Source organism: Meleagris gallopavo, chromosome 2 (assembly GCF_000146605.3).
Source record: "Meleagris gallopavo isolate NT-WF06-2002-E0010 breed Aviagen turkey brand Nicholas breeding stock chromosome 2, Turkey_5.1, whole genome shotgun sequence".
Taxonomy (NCBI): domain Eukaryota; kingdom Metazoa; phylum Chordata; class Aves; order Galliformes; family Phasianidae; genus Meleagris; species Meleagris gallopavo.
This window is the reverse complement of record NC_015012.2, coordinates 77,666,821-77,683,652: the sequence shown is the minus strand read 5'-3', so window position 1 is coordinate 77,683,652 and position 16,832 is coordinate 77,666,821. Positions and strand designations below refer to the sequence as shown.

Genomic DNA, 16,832 nt, shown 5'->3' with positions numbered 1-16,832 from the left:
TTACTGGGAGATATGCAGTGAAAATAGATTTGCACATTGATTGAAAAAGAAAATAATTTCATAAAGTGGAATTATTTAAGTGACCTATTTTAAAAGAGGCTGAGTAGAAAAGGATTATATTTTCTCACTATACAACTTTACTTAACACCAGGAAAATATCATATTCAGCTAATTCCTCAGATTCTATTAATCCAAGAGCACAAATAAGGAAGAGATTTACCCCTGTTAGTCATGACACAAATCCCACCTAATTTCAACAACCCAGCTGCCCAATTCCAACCCACAGTCCTAAATTCTTTCATTACTTTACAATGGGAAGAATGCACTTCCAAGCCTCTTCTCCTTGGGTGACAAAGATCAGTCTCTGGAGACAATTCCCTCATTTTCCTGACTACAGAGGAAGACCAGATGACCAAGTAAGCCAGACTCTCTGCTTTTTCAATAGCCACAGATAGGTTCACTAAATTGAGATTCCTTACACTCATCTCTAGCATATGCTTTCTGTTTAAACTATAGCAGCTCTTGTTCATTCCAATGTCTTCTATTGTATTCATTTTTTCTTACTTCTCCAAAGTTTCTAGCACAAAATGTGCTGAAACAGAGAGGGGAACTATGTGTATGTATATATCTATATATAAACCAAATGCATATAGTTAGACAGAAAGGGAACGGGAGGCCACAGAAATGGGGAGATAAGCTTTTAAAAATCAGAGTTTTTTGTCAAAGTGAGGAAAACAGAAAGTACCATAAAACCTGGTGGGCTAAATATAAGATCAGAATACAGCAGGTCAAATGTGTACCCAAGGAAAAATTTTCAAAAGACATATGAATCCATAGTATATCTTTCTTGAACATATCAGGAATAGGAAGAGTATAAGAGAAACTGTAGAATCCAAAGGAGCATTCACAGAAGATGAAGTTCTAGCAGAAAAAATAATCTGTACATACATTTTAATACAACTTCACTGTAGTGGAGCTTGGGAGGAACTTTTTGGAGGATGTACCACAAGACCTGCTTGAAGCTGAAATTCCAATAGAAAATCTATAGAACAAGTTACAACTGCTCTGCCATTGTTATTTCTTAGAGTCAGGGAACTGATGCAACCAAAGCTTTATTCCAATACAATTTATTGATTTGTATGTTCATAGTAGGCTGCCACTAACAACTATCAGGAAAGTTCATAAAGGACATAACCATGCTTCTTTATTCCTTGGTCATAGTTACAAATCAAACAGAATCATACTATCATAGAATGGCTTGGCTTGGAAGGGTCCTCAAAGATCATCAATTTCCAACCCTCTTGCCACAGGCAGGGTTTCCAGCCACTAGATCAGTCACAACATTAGGCTGCCCAGAGCTCTATCCAATCTCAGCTATAAGTATCATAGAAGTCTTCTCAATGTGGAGGTTCAATTGCAACTTTGAATGTTTATCTGGTATTTCCACAGAGCAACAGTTTAAGTAAGGTAATGATTTCTCTATGTGAACAAAAGTATTTCAACAGCCTTTGGAGTTCCAGAGGCCTTTCTATTAACAGAAACAAAAGAAAATAAAGGAGAAGTAAAGAGTAGGGGGAGAAAGAAAGAAAGAAAGAAAGAAAGAAAGAAAGAAAGAAAGAAAGAAAGAAAGAAAGAAAGAAAGAAAGAAAGAAAGGAAGAAAGGAAGAAAGAAAGAAAAAGAAAGAAAGAAAGAACGAAAGAACGAAAGAACGAAAGGAAGGAAGGAAGGAAGGAAGGAAGGAAGGAAGGAAGGAAGGAAGGAAGGAAGGAAGGAAGGAAGGAAGGAAGGAAGAAATTCAGCTGTAGTTTTTATGATGTGCATAATGTGTTGTAGCTGTTTATGCACAATCATGTCTCTTAAGTCTTCTTGTTTGTAGTTTCTTTCTCTTCCCCTCTCTTTCTTTCTTCCTTTTTCTCTCTCCTTTCTCTCACAACCTATAGTTAATACTTAGAGAAAGAAAGAAAGAAGAAAAGAAGGAGAGAAAGAAAGAAGAAAAGAAAGAGAGAAAGAAACAAAGAAAGAAGAAAAGAGAGAAAGAGAGAAAGAGAGAAAGAGAGAAAAAGACAAACTCCCCAGAGGAAACAAACAGGAATGCCAAAAGAACCTGAGAATCCAGGTAGTGCCACAACATATGCATTAAAAAATAGAACAAAGTGGCAATAGAAAAAAATTGCAAGAAATTAAAGGGGATAAAAGCAATAGCTGTTATGATGATGATGATGATGATGATGATGATGATTACATCATCACTTATTCAGGGTTTCTGTTATCCATATGCCAATATTACACACCCATGGGCATTTTTCTTCTGCCTTTATTTATAACTAATTCAGTTTATATAATACTTTGCAACACATCAAGCTACCCTTTCCTGAAGATCTACAGAATTTTTTTGTTGGCAATGCAGAAAAGCTATGAAAATCATTACTTTTCAAATCAAATAAGCAATCAAAGAAAAAGACAGTTCTAGAGCAAATAAGAACAGTGAGACTTAGTAAACTTGTGAAATTGGTAAATGAGAATGTGAATCAGCCGTATAAAGGAATGGAGAAAGCCCATTCTTTCAGCTAGTCACTAAGCAGGTCTCATCTATTCTCTCTGGGAGAAGGCATTGTGAACTATTTATTTCTTTTTGTTGCTTCATGGATTTCCAGATGTAACATTGCAGAGAGTTAAATCACCATTTCTGTTTGTTAAGGTTGCAGGTTTCTATTTTGTTTTGCTTCTAGATGGAATTACATATAATATCTGTTCTATTAAAAATAGGACAATCTTTTTACCAAATGTTGAGAAACAAAAACTAATGTTTAAAAAGGCTGTTAACAGTTGCAAAGAAGTATTTATTTTTGTCATCAAGTTACACATCTTGTGAAGACTCACAGATTTTAGGGCCAAAATGCTCCTTCTGAACATATCATATGAAATATACAGGCCAACAACAGTTGAAACAGTGCCTGTGTTTTTGGATTTATCCTACTTCTTACAAGTACATCTCGCTGAGTCCAATTTTTATCTTCCTGAAGGGACAAATCCTTGCTACATGTATTTTGGGAGAGAAAGCTCATTCTCTATGATTTTTTCCTTAGAATTTTAATCGCCTTCCTTCCTTCCTTCCTTCCTTCCTTCCTTCCTTCCTTCCTTCCTTCCTTCCTTCCTTCCTTCCTTCCATTTTGTTCTCTCTTTCTCTCATTCTTTTGTTCTTTTTCTTCCTCTCATTCTTTCTTCTTTCTGTTTTATTGTTTTTTTTCTGTTCCTTTTTTGCCTGAATTTCTCAGCTTTGAATTTGCCAAATGTGCTTAGCAAGGCCCCTCATATTCTAACAAACAAGGAGTTTCATCCATTTCTGTAGCATTCATGGTTTCAGACTATGCTCAACATAGTCTACTATCATTTCCTAATCTTCAATTTTTCATTTTATTTCTCTTCTTAAACCACCCTCATTATTCTTTTCTCCTTTCTCCATTCAGCTGTAGTTTTTATGATGTGCATAATATGTTGTAGCTGTTTACTCACAATCATGTCTCTTAAGTCTTCTTGTTTGTAGTTTCTCTTCTTCTCTCTTTCTTTCTTCCTTTTTCTCTCTCCTTTCTCTCACAACCTGTAGTTAATACTTAAACTTTTCCCTTGGACTGTCTTTTCTCTAAACCTTTAACCACTTCTTTTTTCTTTCTCTTTGAGCCATAAAGATATAAACAGTATCTTTGGTGCCAATGTATATTCAGTGTCTGTGTAAAGGCTTTTACAGTGAGGGTCTTCAGGAATGTCAGAAGAGACCGAGGGCCACACTGTAATGGATATGATGGTTTCCAGCATTCCACAAAACACAGCTGAGGCCAAGGCCATCAGCCAGAGTGCATTTAAGGAAGGTCAAAAAACTGCACAGTAGTGCGAGCTGAGGCAAAAAGTGTGAAAAACAGTCCCACAAACAACAGGATGAGAGGTGGAGCAGGGGTCCTCCCTAGAGGTCTATGGAGGAGATCGTAATGGAGCAGGTTTATCCTGAGGGAATGCTGCCCATGGCATGAACTCACATTGGAGCAGGGGAAGAGTGTGAGGAGAAAGGAGTGGCAGGAATGAATTGGTAAGGATTGATCCCCTAAATCCCCAGTTTCCCATCTTCCTTGAAGAGCAGGGACAGGATAGTAGAGTTGGGCATGAAGTGAAATTGAGCATTGAGAAAAGGGTGGTGATAGTGTTTAAAGATTTGTGGATTTTAAGTGTGTGTTCTGTTGTTGTTGTTTGTTTTATTGTTTATTTGTTTGTTTTCTTCAACATCCAAATCTATTTTAATTGGCAATAAATTAATTTTACCCATGTCAAGTCTGTTTTGTCTACAAGGGTAAGTGATTAGGATCCCTGTCTTTGTCTTGACCCACAAGCTTTTCCATCTTATTTTCTCACTCATCATGTTGTGGAGGGTGAGTGAGAGAGAGGCTGGATGGACACGTGGCAGACAGTCAAGGTCAGCTCCCCACAGCCAAGAATGCAAGAGGCTTCTATGCCATTTAGAGAAGCTTATGAAAGTTTAATTTTTTTTTATTATTATTATTATTTTGTAAAAAGTTCTCAATCCTTCACTTAGAGCTTCAACTGGGGCAAAAAGAAATTTGCCACAAGCGGATGTGATTTCTAAAAAAAATTTTTGACTAGTAAAGAAATGCAAAGGACAACAAAGAGAGCAATCAAGGTTGCTTATGAGTGCAAAATTTTCAGTTTGTTTTTCCTCATTGAATTCTGTCTGGAATGTTTAGCTTTTTTAGTGATATAGAAGTAGCATTATTTTATAATACATTCTTTTACTGACAAGCCCTTCGAGATTGCAAAGGGTACTAAGAGAAGTATTAATCCATTTGACTAGAAATTCCCACTGGTAAAGAAATTTCCATTTCATAGAGGATACCATTATTTTTCTCCTCCTTTGTAGCTCAAGTGCATTCACTGAATAATAGCTTTGGCTACTTTACTCATTCTAATAATCTCTTTAACACCTATTTCATGTTTCATGTACAAAACATATAATTCCCGAGAAAATCGAGCAGTAATGATTCAAAGTATTACAATGCTGCAGAAATTATTAGCTTTTCAAAACTGTCTTGTCCCTACAAATTAACTGTGTATGTATATATAGATTCATAAATCATAAATACTTATAATGCAATAAAATGTGAAAGATTCCAAATTCACCATTAAGAAACGAAGTTACTTCCTTTCTTTAATCGGAGTATTAGAGAGTAGGCATAAATTACATATCACATGGCCTTGTTACTTGAACAAAATCACATGTTAGCAGGAAAGAAATGGGTTTAAAAGAAGTATTGCTTAAAAATAATGAACAAAAATAGAACTAAAGTAAAACTGAAGAAAATGACAGTTAGCAATATCAACTGGGAAAGTGACTAGGATAATTTGCTCTAGCATGACACAGAATTATGACCTATTCCTGAAGAAAATTCTATCTTTATAGGATTTGAGGAATTCATTCATATCATTTGGATTTTATTTTTCTCGGGAGGCTGATGTACTGAGGCAACACAAGTAAATTATTAAAACTGAGTTTTTTCATAAGCACATTTTAAAATCTCTTTTCTCTGATATTCATATTAATCAGATAACCAGCTGCCAGGTTACCAGCACAGTGTAAATGCTTAATCAGAATTCAGAACTTGGCTAAAAGCAACAAAAAGTGATTACCAATTTTTAGTCCAGGCAAGAACTAACTTCAGAGAAATCAATGACAGAGTAATGAGCTAGTCCGTCTGCGAAGAATCAGTTTATATGCTGCCTTGATGAAAGTTTCAGATTTACATGTTAAATGCAGGAAAATTATATCAATAATATGTTATGAGAACAGCATAATGATTTAGGGAGCAAATATTCAAACTTCTTGTAAAGATATTTGTGTTTTGATTTACAAATGATATTCTGTTTCTGAGTAATTGTAATACAGACAATAAAATATTCTAATATCTTATTAGAGAATGGGAGGAAGAATACAATTGCAGTGAATATTGACAACACACAATAATGAAAATTGTGTGCCTTTTGTAATGAAAGATGGGAAACAATTTTCTGACCTTCTATTCACTTTCTCTGGAGATGTCTAGTTTGGATATGCTTAACATTGGTAAATAATGTAGTTATAGTAGGCAAGAAACTGTGTAGTGTACAGGAGTGATTCACCAGGTTCCACAATCAAATATAACCATGCTGTTGAAGCTGTGAGAATGTATTAGCTTCAGGTCTTACACAAAAGCTGCATATAGTATCTTAAGCATAATTCTAGATTAGTTTCCTGAATTGTTAGATTTCTATAGGGGACAGTTACGCCTTTGGTTTCGTAAGCTAAGAAAAGAATTTTAGATGGAAAGTTACACCCATGACTTTTATCTGTAAACAGATTTGGCTGCAAATAGTAGGCAAACGTTAGTTTCTAACAGAAAATTTCAGTTTTTCCAGATGATTTTCTTAAGAGGATGTTAAGACATATTAACAGAATCAACAGCTCTTATCTACTCATAGAGATACAGCGGGCAAGAGGAAGAAAAGTCAACTTTATCCAAATTAGAGTGATTTCAGAAAGAAATTAATCTGTTAGCTGAATAATAAGTATTAACAAAACAAAAAAAAACAAAAAAAAAAAAGAAACCAAGAAGAAAACTTAAAGTATTCTAACTACAGAATGTTACGCTGGAAGAATGTAAGGTTTTAGGATAGCTGATTATCTGATTTTTTTTTAATTAAATTCTACAATGTAATACATTTTTCCTATTGTTGTAACATTTTTGCAACACAGATTAAAATAAGATATTCATTATACAAGGCCTTCATTCATTGTTTACAGTGCTGATATTTTTTTAAAATAAAAACAAACATGCTTTTTAGAATCTTGTCTTTTACATGATATCTACATCTCCACATGGACTACACACCTCCTATCTGTACAAAACAGAAAGGGGTAACTGATTTATGAGATCGACAAACTTGTTTTGTTTGATTTTTTTTTCTTGAAACTCCAAAAACTTCATGCAGTGATTCCAGATGAAATGTATTCTCTAGCTGAGCAGTCACAGTCCTAATACAGAGTCCATGGATATCTGAAATTTGAGAAATCTTATCAGTGAAGTGTATTTCTGTAGCAATTCCTTTACCTGGATCAGTCCAAAACGTAAAAGCCACTGCTTTTAGAGAAAGTAGTATATGGTCCTAGATGCAGAGGGAGTAAAGGGTGTAAACTGATTATTGAACAATCACATATGTCAGTTCTGAGTGGTAGACAAATGACTACAGGCAGAAGTTGCCTCCTCTTTGCCCACCCACATCCAACATTTAATTCTTAGCCTAAAACGGGTTACAAAGGTTAATTCTTTAACCTGCAGCAGAGATGAGCCTGTTTTTGTACTGGATAACTCATCAAAATAGAATAACAGACCTCTTTCCATACATTTCTTTACCATGTAGCATTTTCCACCCACAGAGCAATCTCATTCAAACTATAGCTTTCATCAACTATGCTCAGAATCCTTGGTAGTTGGCTACAAGGACAGAAAAGAAATGCCATGAAATTTATGAAGTTGCTTGCTGAACATACTGATGAAGCAAATGTTTACCTATTCTCTTTCAAAAAGGTATACTTCAATGACAGCAGACTGCATTGATATTCAGTACCTACGTTTTAGATAACATACTATAAACCAGAAGCCTTAAGAGACATCCTGTCCAGAATTATAAATGTTCTTTAGCTAACATTTACAACATGTAAGAACATGAACTATTCCTTTTTTGATCTTTTCCCTGTCTCCAAGATCACTCTCATATTTCTGCCAATGTAAATTTTATTGACAAAAATGAATTCACAAAATTGTGGACAGAAAATGGACTTTAAATGACTTTTCCTGGGACTCTATGAGGTTCTGAATACAGGAATCAGAGGGATTCCTATCATCACAATACATCATTACACTTGGCTTACCATTTTCTTTCGAAGCTTTTTTTATGTTGTTGTTCCTTCAGGATGCAGATATGTCATGTTTTGCTGCAGTGCATTCCAGGGTCAGAGTACTGTAGCATGACTTAGAGCAAACAAGACACTTTTTACTTGCTCTTCTTGAATAATTGCCTTCAAGCTCCTGCTGAGCTGAAGAATGATAATGCAAGTGATTTCAAAATGAAAAGACATATCCAGATTTCCCTAAAGCTTACAGCTACATCTGAAAGTTTCACACATGGGCTAAAATCTGAACACACACATTTATATGCATAAATATTTGTTTTATTAAATAGCTTTCTGAAAGCAGAAAATTACTATTATGTAAGCAAGAAAGGAATGTAAGCTGAATATTCCAGCACATCCTATCAGAAGAATTTGTTTACTATATCACAAGTCAAATCTAATTATTTTTATTTATGGATAACACTGAGTAATGCGTTGGATTTGTACTGTTTGTCATGATTCATTCTGTTAATTTTATTTGAATTGTGAAAAGGTGAGAGGATCAATTAACAAAAGCATAGAAAGTCATCTGCACAAATTTACTTCCATTTTTACTTGCATTAACCAATTGCTTTTATGCTGGTAGTATGCAGCTTTGTCCAGCTCTGCTCTGCTGTAAGTAGCATTTTGTTTGGTACTTGAATTTATAGATGACTGTTGACAGTAGGCAGTGCTGATTCCCTATGAAACCTGTGAAACACCAGCTGTAACAATGCAGTTTGATGCTGTGGTCTGTAAAACAATGCAGATAGAAGCAAATATTTTATGTTCTTCATTTTCTAAGTATCCTTACCATTGCTAGACTTTCAGTTGTCAGAAGGAGGATGAGGTACACTGAGCATAGTGTCAGTATGTTGGTTTACTGGAGCAGAGAGCTGCTCCAGCAACTCATAGTTCGTAGCTACCATACTATTGATGGACTCATGCCTACCACCTAAAGAAAACACAGCTCCTGCATAAAATAAAATTTATGGATATGTGAGATACAAAGACGGTGAAGTAATTAGCAGTGATTTCAGAATACTCTAGAAAGAGTAGGCAGATTTCATAAGTCAGCTTTAAACCACACTCTCAGTGTCTGGTTGTTTACTTGTCAGGAAACATACCTGGAAATAATGCTTCATAGAAGATATTGGACATCTGGTACAACTCAAAAAATAAACACATTGTGGGTTTTTTTTTCTATTATTGTCAGATTTTTCAATTAAGTAAGCTATGGAAGTTCTCTACCTTGAAAACTTAAGGCTAACTTTCATATTATTTTTCCCCAAAATCACCCTTCCAGATATAATACACTGGCTGTACTCTAGGCTAGAATAGAAGAGTCTTCTAAAACAGAACCTGACAAATTATCTGGAGAACCTCTGAGATTCCACATTGAGGAATTTTGAAGACACATAGACATTATATATATATATATATGTATGTATGTATGTATGTATATAGACATAAAATGGAACACAAAAGGTTCCTCCTGAATACCAGGAAACTTTTTTATTGTGCAGATGACAGAACACTAGCAAAGGCTGCTCTGATGTTGTGAAGGCTCCTCTTTGGAGATTTCCAAAAGGCACCCAGACATGGTCCTGGGCACTCTGATCTGGGTGTCCCTTCCTGGGCGGGGGTTGGTCCAGTTGGACCCAGAGGTCCCTTCAAGTATCAAAACATCAGCTACTCTATGATTCTTTGACTCTGTCTTTCTGTATGCCTTTTACGTGTGTCAGGCATTTATGGGGTTTACCAATGTGGGAGGTTTAATTTATATCATCAGTATATGTAACACCACATTACATCCTAATACCTGACTTCAACAAAAGTGGCTTGTGGAGAGAGAAACTTAGGAAAAAATATCTTAGACGCAAACCTCATATGTCAAGAAATGAGATACTTGATGAGAAACTGAAAGGATTGAGCTCTTTGCATAAGACTTCAGGGAGACTAGGCTTTATAAGTTGGAAAAAAAAAGGCAAGAAACCTATAGGCATATCTCCCTACCCCTTCCCTAGATAGGGAAGACAGACAGCTAGACACAGAAATGCAAAGTGTGCATGAAGAAGAAAGATGCAAATAGCAACAGATCTACTGACAATATTGAATGAAATCAGAATGTCTATCCAGACAGAATTGTTTGTGGTGAAGAAGCTTCTCTCTCCTGTATTTATAAAAAGGATATCTGCCTTGATAGCTTGTTTTGGAATAATTTAAGAAACTAATAGCTTGTTTTTTTGGGTTTGTAATTATTTCCAGAATTGGTATCAGTCCCAGGTTTAATAAGCAGTAAGGTGTAATGTGCCCCAAACAACATACATCTTCCTAGAATCTTAAACCAATTTGTTTTGCTTACACTGACGCATGATGTCAATTCCTCTGCATATTGATTTTAAATCCATTTTGAAAACAAAAAACAAACAAAAAAATCAGGTAAATCAGGTAGCAACTTACTTCACTTTAGATCTAGAGAAAGTCTTCTCTATTTGTGGTGTTTTTTCTTTTTTTTTGTTTCTGACTTGAAGGTTAAAAAGTGAATGGCAGGCAAGAAAGAATTTGCTAGTCCTAAGAGGAAATCCAACAAGAAAAAACGATGGGTTAAAAGGGCCATATTCTACTCATACTTCTACTTGTAGTTCAGAAGGAAAACCATTCAGTCAGCATCACTGCATCACAGGACTGTATGCATAAATGATGGGGGAATTGGGACAGACATCTCCCCACTTTTAAATATTTTTTTGTTTTTCTCTTTTAAATCAAATAACTATTGTTTTCACCGTATCTTTACGGTGTAGAGGTGTAGAGGTGTAGAGGCAGAGTGCGTGCATTAAATGATAAACTAAAAAGTTGTCCTATGACTTTCCTGAGGACTGTTTTCGTTATCTATCTTATCAATTCCCTCCATGTTTCATGGAGAAACCTCCACGGTTTTCTCTTATAAACTCTGTATTCATAATACAAAAGCCCAGTGTTATTTATCTAAAATAAGTACAAACTTTTTCCTTTCTAGACTGGCTATACAAACAGGAGAGCAATACAAAACACTAGCGATGGGGATAGGCACCAAGTGTTGTTTTCAAATCTATTTGAATTCTCATCTCAGCAGAAAGAATGGGATGTGTTACATCTGTTTGGAGACCATGTAGGAACAGAGCAGTAACAGTTTTTAACCAGCCACAAGAATCAACTGGGTGGAGAACTCGCATCTCTGCCAGCCAGAGCACCACAACATCTTGATCAGGGGTTGAATTCCTGCCTGCCTTCTGGTTATGGAGAACAATACCAGGAAGTTTATCAAGCCAGCCAAAACATCTGTCTTGACTTCTTGATATTTTTAAGATAAACTAGGGAGGAGAAAAATAACTTTTGGCAAATACTAAAACTTCTCTGTTGTTTTCTCAGTAACATTTTTCTCTTGATTTAATCAAACTATAATTCTGTATTAGTAGAATATGTTTATGGCTTTTTCAATTAAAAAAAAAAAAAGCTCATTTTGTTTCTCACAAAAAGTGCAAATCTTTATACCTATCTCAAATAATTCTCTTCATCACATGTGCAAAACCAGCAGAAAAAAAAACCTTCGATGTTAAATTCTAAGATTTCAAAATGTAACAACAAGTGTTGTCAGAAGTGAGTTGTTTTATTTCTTCATTAACCACTTTTCTTTACAAATTTAGGAAATTTGGTGCCCTTATTTTTTATTTTTTTTTCTTAATTTAATCTTTAATCTTTTTTTCTAGGGTTTTTAAATCCTGCTCACTTATTTTAAAGGTAAAGAGACAAAGAAGGAGATCTACAAGACGTAATTTCAGATTTTTAGTTTTATAGATCCATCTCTGTGTTGTTGTTTGGATAGAAAACAAACTAACCACAAGGAATTCCAGGTATTTGGAAGCCTACTATATCTTGCAGTCTACTAAAGGCTGCATTGAAAAAACTGCAGAGACTATTACATTGCAGCTGAGGTAGAATATACTACAGTGAAGTTGTGGATTTAAACACTGAGTTGTCAATTTTATCAATAAATGTATTTATGACTTTCAGCAAAAGCTTCACTGCTTCCTGAATCTGTTCACTTCACATGGAATTAGTAAGATAGAGCTAGAAAACTAAACTCTTTGAAAACAGAAGACAATAATAATGCTTCCACTAGAGTTTACAACAAGAATATTTAAAAAGAACATTATTTATTTCCTTAGAAAGTGAAGGAGGTAAAAAATATTTCCCAGGCTTGCACCCCTTCACACCCCTTCCTTTTTTTTTTTTTCTGAGTAGATTTGATTTCAATCTACACATGTAAATCCAACACAGTAGCAGTGTAGTAGTGACAAGTACATACGTTGTTGGTAAATACATAGAAAGAATTTGTAATATCTACCATCTGATGGTCCTTGCAGATCTTCAAGTTTTGGGTCCTGTGGATAATGGCAATCACTTTTCAGTAATAAATTTTCCCTTTGAAGTATATTTACATTTACCACAATTTGTAACGAGATTCCTGAGTTGAAAGTTTTCTATGGAAGAGAATTTTTTTATTATTTTTTTTTATTTTTATTTTTTTAGGGGGACACTGAGACAATATTTAAAAAAAAAACTAGCAGTAGAGCCAGCTGCCTAAATATCTCAGACAGAAATCACATTAGACTGTGGATTCATCTGCTCCTAGGAGTGGGGAGAACCATAAACCAGCAGGGAGGCTCAGTTTGCCTGGCTGACAGACTGGAGTAGATCATGGACGTCAGTGAAAGTGATGTGTTCCTGCAAAATGATTTAATTTCACTGAATTTTCCAGGGAAAACCAGTCCATCAGAACATTTTTCTAATTCTATTGTTTACAGAGTAAGCTACTAAGTTTGTTAGCAAATGCCTTCCATACTCTTGCAGAATTCACGGCCACACCACAATGAGTGTATACCTTGCTACTGGATAACCTGAGTTTTAAAGCATCTGCAGACCTTCAAATGCAATTCCTCCTATCAAACAAGCCCTAGCAAGAGGGATGGAGGCAAATTCCATCTGCAGCCTGTGTCCTGAGAGTTGTTCTTGACTTGCCTGTGGCTGAGAAAAAGAGTACTACAAGGAGTGTGTTGAGTCCCAGAATTAGTTTAAGATAAAAAATATGAGTTGAACAAAGTCAGTATTACTCTGTTACTGCTATTACGGATTCTATAAAGCTTCAGTTTATTTCCTCCCCTTTTTCTCCTCTATCCACAGTTTTATTTCTATCATGTTCCCTTATTAAGAAAAAAATAATAATAATTTTATCTAGATAGCATATCTATGGCCCTTATATTTATAAGCTCTGTGACTCAATAAAAAATTCAGGAAACAAATGAAGTTGCAGGAGCTTTTATGGTAATCTGGACAAAAAATTAAGCATCACATTAGAAGTTAACATTACAGAGAAAAGAAGAACAAGATGTATTTATCACAGATTGTCACTATTAGAAATGAATTAGACAAACAAAACAGTGCTTTAAATAGTGTCCTTAAGACAATATGATTTTTTTCCAAAGGTAAGGAATAAATGTTCCAGTTAAAAAGCATAAGGTTGATTTCCTGAATTCAGCAATTAAACTTAACTGAATGCCCTTCAAAAAATGTTTTTTTGTTTTTGCTTGTTGTTATGGTGGTAGCATTTTTTTGTTTTTTCATTAGAACACTGATGAAATTTATTTGATCAGGAGGATATACAATCATTCCATAACATATGATTGGAAAAGGCATCAACAATTACAATGTGCCAGTGATGTATTATTTTTTAATTTTGTGCTGGAAAATTTGTATATGAAACATACATTTAGGGGGCATCGTGAAAAGCAACCCACTATCCTTTCTTGACTTCTGCTTTCAAAACTGTTTCTTAGTAAATTAACATCCAGCGTAGTATGCCATCTGATGAGTATGACAAACACAGCAGTTTCTACAAAACTACAAATACAGTTCTACAAATAAACAAAAAGGAACAAAATCCCCAGAATGCAGGTAATGAAAATTCTACTGCCTTTTCCCACACAGTTCTTATACATTAAGAAATACAGTAAAGGATCACATCAGGAAAATGCTAAAGTTCACAAGGAGGCCAAAAATTTTAATTTCATCTTAGTTCTTGCAAATTCTTATTCTATTCTTACTATTTATCACTTAAAATGTTTTTAGTTGGTGAAAAAAAATGTTAACAGAATTCACAACTTTTTAAATTAAATGTAGTTTGTGTTTCAGTTGAACCTCATTTGCCTTGAACATTCATACTGTTTTAATTGTATCATGTATAGAGATTCCCAGATGTTAAGTCTGCATTTCATTATATATAGAGTTTATGAGGCAGAAGTAAGCACTTCTGCAAATAGTTTGGAGCACTCAAAGAATGATTGCAAGAAGTACAGTTAGGGACAGACTTACAAATATAAACATAGCATATAACTAACGTGACCAAAATACAAGCAAAAAACATATGAACGCTCTTAAGCATGCACATTATATTAACACCAGCATGGTTTCACCATTAACAGTTTCAGACTTTCTTAGGATTCAATACACTTGACAGAGGTGTACTGTGTGGTACAAGGGCAAAGGAGTACACTGAACAGTTTATCATACTCATTTTCCATGCTGCAAACCATAAAACTAATGCTGTGTATTCTGAGCGTGTCAGCAGGTTGCATGGGGGCAAAGTCTGTGCTACTTTTGTGCATGTCAAATGAAATGGTGTCATGAGAACACTTGACAAAAGAGAATGAGAACTGGAATGACTTCATTTCTCTCAGCCAGAGCACAACATTTTGAGCAACTGCAACTGTTCAGTGTTCTGAATCTTTTGAATAACAAAGTTTCAAACAAACTGAAGAAAATTAGATTTTTATGTGTTCGTGAAGAACTCTTATGTTTGGATTTTAATGATCTAAATGAAATCAAACTGAATTAGCATAGAATAAAATACAGTAGTTACATTTGCAAAGCTTTCTATGTATCCAAGAAAACTAGCTGGTATTTTTACAAACTCAAGCTAGTGGAGATGGGTTTTGTTGCAGTTTATATGGTACTGGAATAGAGATTATCTCAACTTGTAAAACCTAACTAGATTTTACGTTTACCTCAAATATTTTAATATCTGTGAGACATTAAATCTCTTTTCCCTCGTGAGAGACCTCCTTTTAAGAATACACTGAAGTACACCTGTTAAGTCTGGAAATAATTCAGTTCCCTGACAAGACACATTTAAAGTAATTGCTTGAATTTGGAGTGAGAAGATCCCCAAGTACAGTCCATACAGTTACATATACAGTAATATTTTAATACATTCTAATATGTTACTGGAATTTACACTGAGCACATACTGAACAAGAAAGGTCTAAATCAAGATCCAGAATTCATTTTGGGTTTTGACATCACAGCACTTCAAAAAGTACAGGGAAAACACTGCCTCTGTAGAGTCAAATGGTAAAGGCTCTTACTGACAGGGGCAGTCAAAATTTTACTGAAAAAGTTTAAGGTCCTGCTCTAGCCCCTGCCCCAGTTTCCCCGTGATTTTGGAGGCCAATCCTGGAGTCCTGGGAGCTGTGCAGGTTGATCTATGAAGCACACCCCTTAGGCTGATGGAGACAAGTCAAGGGTGCCACCAACAGCTGTGCATCCAGACAATCCCAAGTAACCTGGAGCAGCTCCAGGCCAGACCTGACTGTCCAAGGATGACTTTATTTATCTTTTTCTAAACTTACATGACCAGTTGATCGTCTGTCCACTTGTCAGTTTCAGCTAGATTTAAGTAAAATAGGTGGCGGCTGCAACAAGAAATAGGATCAACTTCTCATGGCCAAAGTGCAGCTGAAACAGAGTAACCCCGGAAAACCAGACTAGTCCTGAAGTTATCAGATCAAAGTGTGAAGAAGTGGTGAAAAGTACAGACAGAATAGTTATGAAACACAGAGATAAAATGTTGTTTGACTGCAGAACAGCTTTCAGAAAGAGGTGAAAAGCAGTGAGAACAAAACTCACAGTGTTTGGCTCCTTTCTGTGAAACCATTAGTCTCGCTAGACATTGTTTTCCAGGCAATATTTCTGTTTTAAAAGAAAAGATATAAATAGTTTCCATAGTTTTCTTTTAATTAAACTTACTACACCTGGTGCAAAATTTTTCATTAACTCCTGCTCCTTTGCAGAAGATAAACATCAGAATAAAAGAAGAGAAAGATGGAAAATCATAGTATTGATAGCAAAAGTAAAACAAAATCATAGAAACATACAATCAGAGTCATAGGATGGTTTGGGGTGGAAGGGATCTTAAACCTACCCAGTTCCAACCCCCTGCTGTAGGCAGTGCTGCAACTCACAAGTTCAGGTTGCCCAGGGCCCCATCCAACCTGGCCTTGAACGCCTCCAGGGATGGGATGTCCACAGCTGCTCTGGGTGACCTGTTCCAGAACTTCACCACCCTCAAAGAAAAATTTCCTCCTGGCATCTAATCTGAATCTTTTCTCTTTTAATTTAAACCCATTCTCCGTTTTCCTGTCACTATCTACCCATGTAAAAAGTTGATTTCTCTCTTCTTTATAAGTTCCCACAAGGTATTAAAAGGCCTCAATGAGGTTTGCCCTGAGTCTTCTCTTCTGCAGGCTGAACAAGCCAAACCACCTAAGCATGTCTTCAAAGGAGAAGTGCTCCAGTCCTTGGATTATCTTTGCGACCCTTCTTTGGACCTTCTTCAACAACTCCGTGTCTTTCTTGTACTGAGGGCCCCACTCTGGACACAGTACTCCAGATGGGGCCTCATGAGGGCAGAATAGAGGGGGACAATCACCTCCCCGCTCCCTACTGGCCACCTCTCTTTTGGTGCAGCCCAAGATACTGTTAGCT

The 16,832-nt window shown here is 35.6% G+C and overlaps 1 long non-coding RNA gene across 1 annotated transcript; it reads right to left on the bottom strand.

Annotated features, from left to right (window-relative positions):
• Positions 1–4,307: 4,307 nt before the first annotated feature.
• LOC104909908 lies at positions 4,308–16,037 on the bottom strand. Its single transcript, XR_792676.3, has 3 exons — positions 15,698–16,037; positions 7,971–8,135; positions 4,308–7,095 (listed from the first exon to the last, which is right to left on the bottom strand). It is a non-coding gene; the product is annotated as an uncharacterized LOC104909908 (long non-coding RNA).
• Positions 16,038–16,832: the final 795 nt, after the last annotated feature.